We start from the raw sequence: 12,475 nt of genomic DNA on the forward strand, positions 1-12,475 counted from the left end.
ACAGAGTGGTGACAGTCAAGCATTTCTGCTGAGGCTGTTTGCATGAAGGCAAACCAAATTCAATGTTTCCTTTTTTTCTTAAGTACTGAACCTTGTTTGCACACAGGTAGGCAATGCACAACTGGAAAATGCAATAGCTAATATATGTTCCTTGTGTTAATACTCATTATGACCCCTCTTCCATAAAAATAACTATTGTGAGACCCAACCCTGCCTTACCTATGTTCTCTCTTTTTTTAGCTCACCGTATTTACTCCTTGTGCCACAGAGACAGTCAAGTAACAGGTGGAATTTCTGCAGTCATTATCATCCATGTTCCTGACCACAGTGCAATGCCACTAAACATGTTTGTGCTTCACAAGGCAACTGACATTAAAGTTTCCATTTTTAAGCAGTTAACTGTGTTTGTACTAAGCCATGTGCCATGCAAATGGTAAAGCCAAAAAAAAAAAAAACAGAAAAGATAAAAAAGTGAAACTAAGGTTAAACAATTAGACAGCTCTCGATATGAAACATCTGTTTGAAAATAGAATTAAACTATTGCACATACACAACACAGTTGTAGTGGGTTATCTGTCTTTGCTAGAGATACAGCTATGCAACACAAATTAAATCATGTGCATACAAGCAATACACATTTCATATCCAATATTAGCAGTTTATACAGTTGGGCATACATGTGTGGATAACATTTAGTGCAATGACTAATCACACAAGTATTTATGAATATGTTTTCAGAAATCCATTTTGGTCTTCTCTTTGTATTTTGGTCATTATTCCTTTATCTCTGCTTTACTGTCAGACATGCAGTCTGTCATGCATTTTATATAATTTTGCTTTCAAGGTGTGATGAAAATGCGTAACAGTGAACAATAGCTTTCATCAAAGGCAGGAGACTTGCACTATTATGGTCAAAACAAGTATATATGTGTGATGTTTTGCTTTATTTAAAAGATTACTCAAGTTAGTTCCACAGATTGTAAGTATATCCTCACTTACACACTCTCTGCAGGAAAAGGTGTCTGAATTGCTGTTATGTTTTCTTTCAGTCAAAATAATCATTCAAAAAATAAGGACGCCCAATAGTTCTGGTAGATCCAAACTACACCCAGATAAGCAAACAGAATAAATAAAAGCAGCAGGACCACCATGGCTAAAAGCATGAACCTTTCAATGATAAAAGATAAGTGCTTTCACCTTCACAAACAAATGCTTCATCAGATCTAAAAACAATGAACTCAGCTCACAGTATATTATAAAATAATCATTCACAGTTGCAAGCCATTAACACTTAACAATAGAGCAGTGGCTACACTATGTTTACATGTGCTGCACTAATTCAGAAGTTTAGTATTCACCAATTATAATGAGTTCACACTTCATTTGCATCTTCACACTGCTCAGAGGACTGAATCTATGCTGTAAAAAGATAACCATGTAGCTAAGGAATTTGAATGTGAGGGCACTTGTGTATTCAGACAAAACAGATGATTGTATGTTCTTTGAAGGTAATTTTTCTGCAAAGAAGAACTATTTTGCTATGGTATGCTTCTATTATTCAAGTGCATTTTAGATTTTATAAACTTTTAGAGATGTATTTATATTGCCAGTAGAAAATGAAGATGTTTGATCTGTATGCACTTTGTATACTTCACTGTTAGCATAAGCAGTTTTGGCAGGCATTTACATTTGTGAGCTAAACAGCTTATACTTTCAGCACAACTATGTTCTTACCATTTGCTTTTGCAATTTTACATGTAATTGTAAAGAAATGTAATGTACATGTCACTGACACTTGTGTTATGCTTCTCAGATGACCCAGGGCAACCTCCACAGGAGTGGATGTCACAGTGAAAATTGACTGGCATTCATAATTTGCATTATTTACTACTTAGCAATGATAATTGTCATCCAGTAATCAATGACATAACTTTTCAGTCTTCACTATATGAAAGGTGACAGAGTGGGTGCTTCTATATGCCTGTACATTTTTATTCAAGTGTGTGGGTATGCAACCTATCATTCTGTTATCCTAAATGAAACCTGTGTTTCACATGCTTTTCTGTTGAAAATGTGTAGACAGCTTGATAATTTTGTGTAAAATATATATACATTATTTATGTGGTATTCCTTGGTTTGTGCAAATCTTCATTTGTGTGTGTGTGTGTGTGTGTGTGTGTGGGGGGGGGGGTTCCTACCATTCTATTGCACTAAATGAGAAGTGTTTTCCAAGTGCTTTATGTTAACAAAGGGTATGCAGACTGATTATTTTTGTGAACAAATACATTACCTATATGGTATTATTGTATTTTATCCTTCTCTGTTTTATGCCACATAGGAATATGGAACCCAATCCTACAAATCGACAAAAGCCCTCTTTTAGTTACACTGAGATGAATATCAGAAAGGAGATTTAGGACCAGTTAGTCACCAATGTGAATGCAGCTGATGGTCGCAGTTGCAATTATGATAAGGTGTGGCATTGGGCCACTGACATGATTTCATCAGCATAGAGGATGGTGGCTGCAGTTGCCTGAGAACAGCTGGCTACAGGGGAAGGTCCTGCTACTGAGCCAACACTAACACCAAATGAGGAGATCTGTCCACTTTTAGAGATCATGACAGCTCAGTAGAACCTGTGCACCTTGTACAAGCACAGACAATTTCCAGCAGATTTGATAGGTTTGTAGACATACAGGATTTTTTGGTTACTGGATCACAAAGACAGACTGGAAACATAGATGAGTAGAATGTTTTTACATGCTGGACAGGATATGGATTCTGGATAATTTTGTAGATTGTAAGAAGCTGTGTATATGTTAACAGATAAGGCAGTTCTAACCAGTTTAAGCTTTTAGTGCTATACAGTGGTGGTTTCTGAAAGGGGAATTTGCTACAAATTTAGCAAATTTATTATAGGATTGTTCAAGTTCTAATTATTGTGAAGCCTGGAGATTAGTAAGGATAGCAGCACCATAAAGAAGAGTGAGGAAGAGATACGTAATGGCAAATGTAGTCTTAGTTGTGTCGGTGAGAAGGTTTTTGGCTCTGTAAAGCATTGCTATTTTTTGATGAATTTTTCTCATGCGATTTTGTACATGCAGGTTGAATAGGTTCATAGGTTCATAGGTTGGTGCTAGCCTATGAGCTCTAGGGCCTATACAAGCCTAGCCATAACAATTCCCTGGCTATTTCTTCCCACAGTATTTACTTCACTGGACCCCATTCTAGCAGGGCAGCTGACATGATCCCCGGGGTGAATTTCCTATCTCCCATCCAATCATCAAGGTTCCTTTTGAAGAGGGCCAAAGAGGTGCTCTGCTTGACATGTATGGACAGTCTATTCTAGAGTCTGGGGAGTCTCTAGGTCAGGAACCTATCCTTCCAGCATGTTTTGTTCATTGTGATGACAAGGTTTAGATCCCTGGAGCATGTGTCTCTGAAGGATTGGGATTTCTTTAAGTGTAGTATGTCCAACAGCTCTGGGTTTGACATGGCCTTGTATGTTAAGCAAAGATCGCCTCTGAGTAGAAGATATGTGACAGAGTATAGGTGGAGTTTTTTAGACAGTCTATATAGGGTATCTGATTTAGGCCTGTGATTCTTTTAGTGGGGTATTTCTGTGCCCTTTCCAGTTGTTACAGATGTCTTGAGAGGTACATACCAAACGGGGCATTGTATTCTATAATGGGTCTAATGGGGGATGAGTACAGTGGGGCAATGACCTCCTTTTCTCTGGATGAAAAGCCCTTAGTGATGAGGTGCGCCACATAGAAGGATTTCCTGACTGTTATGGTGATGTGGTTATTGAAGTTGAGACCACGGTCCACCTGTGTCCCTAAGTCTCTTATCACACTTTTGGTGTTTAGTGTACTGCCACCTATGTGGTAATTCATGGGTACCTGTTTTTTCCTAAAGGGGATAACTATACATTTCTTGGCATTGAGCTTGACGCAATGGCTCTGGCACCAAGCATCTGTTTCTCTAAGGCCCTTTTGTAGAATATCCACATCATTTGGGGATGTAAGATTGTTATTCACTATCCCCCCTAATAATTTGCTATGAGAAGGGACTTCAGTGGTTGTATTATCAAGAAAGAGGACTTTAAATTTTTATTTTTATTTTTCATGAGAGAGGGACTTGGGGGAAAAAGTAGTACTTTGGTCTTTTTTGGGTTGAGCATGAGTTGTGAGTTACAAAGCCATGTTTCTGTGGTTGTTAAAGCTTCCTGGGTAATTCTTTGGAGGTATAGCATGTTGTTAGTTGTGCAAATGAGAGTGAAATCATCTATGTATTACATTAGGGTGATTTGTTATGTAGATGAAGAGGCTAGTTTGCCATTATCTCTAGCTTTATAGACTGTATCTATATATGTTAGAAGGGCAGTGCTAGTACTAAATTTAAATTTATTACACAGTGAGTGCACTAAAAAAGGGTGTATAAGTAAAACTACACTAGTGTGATGTTCATATGGAAGTATGAATCTAATATACATATCATATTCTCAATGTATGGGAGTTACACTGTTGTGGAGTTTGCAAGAAAGTGGGATTCCGAGCTAGGAGACTTACACATAAAGGTCATGCTGCTAAGCGCTATGAGTCTAAACATGAAACTGCACTCATTGCAAGTATTCTTAACCCTGAAAGATGGTGACAGTTGTGCAGTCACAGAAACCTGGTTCAAAGCTGCGGAGAGCACCCCAGCTATACCAGGTTACTCATTCTATCATACATTCAGGTCCCATAGAGTGGGCCGCAAAGCAAAAGAAGGTGAGGTTGCAATATATAAAAAAGACATACACACTTGCAGGTTGGTCAAACAGTATGATGCACAGGAAATACTCCAGGTGCAGTTAACAATTGACAACACCCCTATTCAAATCATAGCTAGCTATGGGACTCCAACTTTGACTCAAGATGCCCACTCCAACTATCTGGACCTCTTCAAATCTATCATGATTCAACTCTTTACCCTAAACCTGGGTGACTTTAAATATCCAACCATAGATTGGAAGAAATACTCATGCTAAAACACAAATGCCTGGAGATTCTTTGATTTTGTCAATGCAAATGCCTTGCACCATTTGGTTGACACCCTCACAAGAGGTGAAAATATCTTGGACTTGGTATTAACCAACATGAGTAACCACTGCAAGATCCATACAGTGCCATCATCCCTGGTAAGGTCTGTCCACAAAGCAGTCACGTTCGAAGTCACCATCTCCCCTGACCAACTGCCCTCCCCGAGCTAGGGTCAAACAAAAACTCTTTTCCAAAGCTGATTACAATCTTCTGAGGGAAGGTTTAAACAGCTTCACAGCCCCCTCCCCCTCCATAGGAACTGGCACATATGCCCAAACCTACACCAAAGTACTATATGAGCATTTATATAGCTGCATGGAATCAGGAATACCCAACATGACAAAACCATCCTTCTCAAGGAAGAATAAACCTGTCTAGTGGACATTTACAATAAATAAACTTTATAATAAAAGGAAAAAAATGCTGCCCAGGACCAAGAAGGAGCAGGTGCCTAATTGGAAGCAATCTTTTCTTAACCTGAAAAAGCAAATAAGAGCATTAGTGAAATCCTCCAAAGCAAACTTTGAGTCCAAACTGACCACATCTACTAAAGGCAATAAGGCCTTCTTCACATATATCTACAATCTCAAGGGAAGCACCCAGATCTGCTCAGAACTGGTGGTAAAGGACACCACAGTCACAAATGCTGTAGATGTAGCCAACCAGATGTGAGACAGGTTCAGTGAAAACTTCATCTCTCTGTCTCCCCTGTCAGTAAAACACGGCATCATCAGTTTTTGCCCCCTTCCCCTTATCTCTAGGGAGCAACTCATCACTACCCTTTCAAAGGCAAAAAATACAACCTCCATGGGAAACAATAACATCCCAGACTGCATCTTACATGAACTGAGGCAGGAACTTGCAGCATCATTAGGCACCCAATTCAACCAAAGCCTGAGTACCAGCTTCATCCCAGGGAAGTGGAGCACAGACACTGTCATCCCTTTACACAAATGTGGAGTGTCCAGAAAGTCCAGGAAGTTATAGAGCCATCAGCCTAGCCTGATTTGCAAGGCCATGGAGCAGATTATCATGGACCTCATTAACAAGGACATTCACAACTTCCAGACACTCAATCCCACACAGTTTACTTTTGTTAAGGGAAGGTCATGCCTGTTAAATTTGGTCGACTTCTTTAAGACAGTCACCAAGACCATGGATGAGAGGAAGACAGTGCACACTGCCTACCTTAATGTGGCCAAAGCGTTCAATACTATTCCACACTCAGTTATAATTGATAAACTCTCTCAAGTAGGCATGAATCCATATGTTACCAGATAGGTAGTAAACTGGCTTACTGATAGAACCCACCTAATCAAAATAGGGGAAGCCACCTCAAGTAGTATACCTGTAACAAGTGATGTACCCTAGGGATTGGTCTTGGGGCCTTTGCTGTTTAGGATATACTTTTCTGAGGTGCAGGCCAAAACCAGGGGATATGGCTAAGCAGGTAATCAGTTGTGAGGGGACTTGGGCAACCAGGTTGATAGCAAACTGACTTTTGACCACCATATTGCCTCAGTTGTATGTAAAGCTTTCTACATGGCCCTCTTCATTAGAAAGGGTAGCTCATCCAGGGACGAGGTGGTCATAACATCCCTGTACTCTCCCCTTATAAGACCATTATTAAGTACAATACCTCTTTCAGCTTGTACCTCACAAAGCACATTTAGCAGCTCCAGAGACCACTGAAGTTCCTCACCAGGAGATTTGAGGTCCTCAAACATCTACCCTCAAAGATAAGCTAAAGGCCTTGTACCTCTACTCAGTCTCCTAAAGACTGCTTAGAGGTGGCCTCTGTATGGCATACAAAGCAACCTCAGACCCTATATCTGCAAGTCAAGCTCTACTTGAATAACTCGCATGCATGACCTCAACCTGGTCTGTGACATTAGTAGGACTTGTTGGCAGGACAGATTTGTGTCCCAGAGACTCCACCTTTTATGGAATAGACTCCCCTCCACATAAAGCAGAGTACCTTATTAACACTTTTTAAGCACAACCTGGATAACGGGATGGAGAACAGAAAATACACCCCTGGGATTCCACCTGTGTCCTTGCTGGACAGTGGCATAGGGTGCTGACTTGTTGGAACACGGGCTAAATTCTTGGCTAGACTTGCAAGGGCCTGAGGTCCAGTAGCCTAGTAACGTCCTATGATCCTATGACATTTTCTGGCAGTGTTACTCAGTATAATTTTATTTATTCATTTATTTATTTATTTATTGACATTTGTTTTCCAGGAAAGTCCACTGTGCCATAAAGAGTCCATTTTCACTGGATACCCAGGGAGAAAAGCTCCATAAAACATCTAGTAATGAGTAGTATTATCAATGTGAAAAATTACAAAAAAAAAAAAATAGCATTGTACAGACAATCTAAGCTAACATGAAGAAGTAAATGCAAAAAAAGCATTATAAATGCATTTTTAGGATTTCAGAAAGTTAAAAGAAAAAAGAGAATAATATGTAAGAATTACACTGTAGTTTTTGTTAAGTTATTAAAAATGACTTAATTGATAGAGACATTTGGGATTTGAGTATGTATGTGAAGAAGATGTCAGTCAGGTTATGTAGGGATGTGGTTTAGTACAGGTACAAATCCAATTAGTAGAGGTTTTCATCCAAAGAAATTTTGAAAGAAGCATGACTCTTGAATCATGCAAATTACTAATGGAAGAGCATTAAAGGCTTTGGCTATAACACAAGAGAGAAGTAATTGGCCTACAGGTAGGGTAGGCTTGTGGACTTACAGATGGTGCTGCTTTTCAGAGCTAATGGATCTATTAGGAAGATAGTGGGTAAATAAAAAACTTAAGGCAGGACAATCTAAGGGTTTGAGAATTATTTTTGAGCTGTAGTTAATTGCAGATAGGTGAGATAGTGTAGGAGTTCAAGGCACTTTAGAGAGTGTAGGGATGCGCAATGGTGGGGGGAGTTCTAGAATTTGTTTCAAATTTGGCAATCTTATTATAACATATTTTAAGTTTAGTTTTTTGAGAGGAGAGCAGATAAACAAGGGAGCACTGTAGATAAGAGATGGACACCAATAAGTGGTGGCACGTACTTGTTTAGTAGAAGGAGAAAAGAAATGTTTATGCTTGTAAAGAATACCTAGTTTTTGATGTGTTTTGTTGATGTTGTGTTGTATGTGCATGTCAAATTTTAGGCTTTCATCAATTATTACTCCTAGCAGTTTAGCGTGGAAGACCACTTCAAGTTTTGTGTTATCCTGGGAAAGTATTAAGAACTATTTGTTTATGAACGCATTATTCTCTAGGGAGAATAACATAAGTTTGGTTTTCTTGGGATTAATAGACAAATGCTTATTGTATAACCATGTCTCTATGGTAGTAAGTGCCGATTGAGTGATTTGTTACAAGTTTGGTGTGGTGTCTGCAGAGCATATAATAGTAGAATCATCTGCATATTGTATGTGAGACCCCTGGCTGAATGAAGCATGAAGATGATTAATAAAGTTACTGAACAGGACTGGCCCTAATATAGAGCCTAGGGGAACACCAGAAGAGTTATGAAGATATGGCGATGGAGAATTTTGCAATGTAACTGCCTGCTGTGTGTCAGGACAGTAAATGGAAAAAAATGAACAGAGTGGGCTACTAGACCAATGTTTGAAAGTTGAGAAAGAAGAAGCAAGTGAGATACCATATCAAAGGATTCTGATAAGTCTAGAAACAGGGTGGATATAATTTTTCCTGAGTCTCTGGCTATATTGACTGCATCCATGAAGGATATTAAAGCAGTTGTAGTGCTATGACCTTATCTGAATCCATGTTGAGTTTGAGATAGAATTTGGTTTTTAATGAGGAAATGCAGGAGTTGCATGTGTACACATTTTTCAAGGAGCTTACAGACTGGAGATAAAATAGCTATGAGTCAGTAGTTTCAGATATCAGTTGATTTGCCACCCTTGTGAAGAGGTAGAATAAAAGCTCTTTTCCAAAATTTTAGGATGCATGACTCTTGGATGGACCTGTTTATTAGTATACTAACAGGGTAGGTAATGGCATCTTTAGAAAGTTTTAGATATTCAGTGGGAAGCTTGTCTGGTACATTAGAGCATGGCTTTAGCTTGAGAAGTAGTCGTTTTATAGTGGAGATTGGGATTCTAGTAAATGAGACAGTGGGTGAAGCATTCATTGTACATTCATTTAAGGGTAAGGTAGAGGAGGAATGGGGTTGAGAGATGGGGAAGTGTGGCTGTTCCAGTATAATTTGCACTAGAGTGGAGTTGTGCAAAGTTAGAAGTGATATTAGCTACAGAATTTATGAAGTGTGAGTTGGAGGCTGACTATTTGCTCAGTTGTTTTGTCTGGTTGTGACCATGGATTATTTTTTATACAACGTTGAGAAATTATCTTATAGATGTCCAGAAGTTTTGGGGATTTTTGTTATGGTTTGTTTGAAGTTTTAAGCAGTAGTCTTTTTTGTCTTTGAAAACTAGTGTTTTACTTGTTTACAGAGCTGTTTGAATCTTAATAAGTCAGAGGTTTTTTTAAAGTTTTGCCACTGCTTCCTTGTTTGATGTGTAGTTACCATTTGTGCTTTAGTAGATTTGATTAGCCATGGGGCATGGTTATACTTGATTCTTTTTACTATAGGGGATGCAAGACTATCTGAAATTTCTAAAAAGGTTGTGTTTATGTAATCCAGTGCTTCATCTAGAGGAAGATATTTTAAGTTAGACCAATTCATATTTTTAGTATGTTGATGAATTAAAATTCGAAAGATTCCTAACATGTTTATAATGATGTTGCTTTTGGAGAGAGGGTGTTGTTCAATGAGCAATGGCTGGGAGGTGTTCACTTATAGCATTTGAAGGTGTACCAGTTGAGGCAAATTTAGTAGGGTCAGAAACCAATATCCAGTCTAGGATGGAGCCCTCTGTAGTCATGTTATTTCCAAGGGGAAAGTAAAGGACTGTGATACATACATTTTTTGTATATTTTTTGCATTTTTTATTATGTTGATGAATATCTGCAGGTTAAAACTGGAAAGATTCCTAACATGGTTATAATGCTGCTGCTTATGGAGGGAGGGTGTTGTTTAATGAACAAAGGCTGGGATGTCCAGAATTGTTTTGAGGGGACTTTGGTTATGGTTTGTCTGAAGTTTTAAATAATAGTCTTTTTTGTGTTTGGAAACTAGTAATTTTACTTGTTTATGGAGCACTTTGAATCTTAATAGGTCTGAGGGATTTTTTAAGTTTTTGCGAGTACTTCCATGTTTTATTTCTAGTTACCATTTGTGCTTTAGCAGATGCAGTTAGCCATGGGATGTGGTTAGACTTGGTCCTATTTTACTCTAGGGGTGCAAGACTGTCTAAAATTTCTAAAAAGGTTGTATTGAAGTAATCCAGTGCTTTAACTAGAGGAAGATATTTTAAGTTAGACCAATTCATATTTTTAGTATGTTGATTGGTATCTGTGGGTTAAAATTGGAAAGATTCCTAACATGTTTATAATGATGTAGCAAAAACAGAACAACCAGTTAAAAACAAAAACTGTAAAAACAAAAAAAAGGAAATAACTGGTAGGCAGCAAAAGTGTAAATTCAAAACTTTAATAAAAGTACCAAAACAACAAGATGAGCACTTTCATACAAACTAGGTACTTCTTCAGATCAAGTATAAAATATATTACAAAGGGAGTGGCAATGGGTACACCCTGCACCAACTCTTATGCTAACATCATGATGACGCAGTGGGAAAATACTTACATCTTGGAAGTAGGAGGCGATCCGTTCCCTTTTACAAAAGATTTGTAGATGATGTCTTTTTTTGTATGGACAGGAACTGAACAGAGTTTGATTGAATTTATAGAGTATGCCAACCGCTCCACTGACTTTCTTAAGTTTGTGGGTAAATGGAGTAGAGATAAGATTGGTTTCCTTGATGTAACAGTATTTAAGGTAGGTAATACGCTACATTCTGACATTTTTAGGAAAGAATGCAGAAGAAATAATCTTCTACACCGTACTAGTATGCATCCCCCTCATATATATAACAACATTATATGAGGACAGGGGTTGTGAGTATCTAGATTAACTAGAATGGATGCTAACTGTGAGAAAGCACTTAGAACTCTAAAAGGAGATTTATGTCAAAGAGGTTATAAGAAGAGTGAATATGGGAAACTGAATAATTCTATGTTTATAGACAGGAAACAGAAAGGAAGACCCTATATTGAAAGAAGAAAGGAAAATGATCGTATTTCTAAAAGGGCAGATAATACCTGTAGAGTTTTTATACCCTATTCCTCAGACAATAGAGCAGTTGGTGAGATTATTAAAAGGAACTGGGAGATTTTATTAGTTGATGGGAAGATAAAGAAGGTAGTGGGTACTTAACTGAGTTATTCTTATAAAAATAATAAGTCTCTTAAGAGATTACATTATTATGAGAACAACAAGGAGAAAGGAATAGAATCAGTAAGGAAGGGTACTTTTGGATGTAGAAGCTGTAACTTCTGTTCATATATGATGAATGACAATACGTTTATGCATCCAACTACAGGGAGGGTGTTTGTGCTTAATCACTATGCAGACTGTAGATCTAGGGATCTAGTCTACTTAGCCAGATGTATAGAGTGTCCATGTTTCTATATTGGCAAAACCAATAGGACACTCAGAGAAAGGGTTAGAGTGCATATTTATACGATCAATAAAGAAGATGAGGGGAATGCCCTAGCTAGGCATACACTTGAATATGGCACCAGACATAAGTTTAGGTTTATATCTGTTAAAATGACCACTAGAGGGGCTAGATTAGGAAATTACAAGAACTGCACTGAGAAATGTGAAGTCAAATGGATAATTAGATTGCAGGCAGATAGAGGATATGGCCTGAATGAATTAGTGTCCCTGCAACCTTACTTAGGTTCATAGGTTCATAGGTAGGTACTAGGCTATTGGCCCAAGGGCCTATGTAAGCCTAGCCAACAAGGTTCCCTGGCTTACGCCACCCAAGAAAGTTATTTTCTTGTGCCATTGTCGAGCAGAGACACAAAAGTGATCCCCAGGGTATATTTCCTATTTCCCATCCACTCATCAAGATTTGTCTTGAAGAGTGCTAATGAAGAACTTTGCTTGATATAGATAGGTAGCCTGTTCCACAGTATGGGAAGTCTCTGGGACAGGAATCTATCCCTCCAGCATGTCCTGTTTATTGTGGTGACAAGGTTTATGTCCCTAGAGCGTGTAGCTCAGAGGGATTGGGATTTATTTAGGTGTAGTATGTACAACAGCTCTGGATTTGACATAGCTTTATATGTTAGGCAGAGATCACCTCGAAGTAGGCGATATGCTATGGAGTAAAGTTGGAGTTTTTTGAGATGGTCAGTGTAGGACATTTGTTTGAGGCCAGTAATCCTC

This window comes from Protopterus annectens, chromosome 4.part0, assembly GCF_019279795.1.
Source record: "Protopterus annectens isolate FY-2018-M chromosome 4.part0, PAN1.0, whole genome shotgun sequence".
In the NCBI taxonomy this organism is placed as follows: Eukaryota; Metazoa; Chordata; order Ceratodontiformes; family Protopteridae; genus Protopterus; species Protopterus annectens.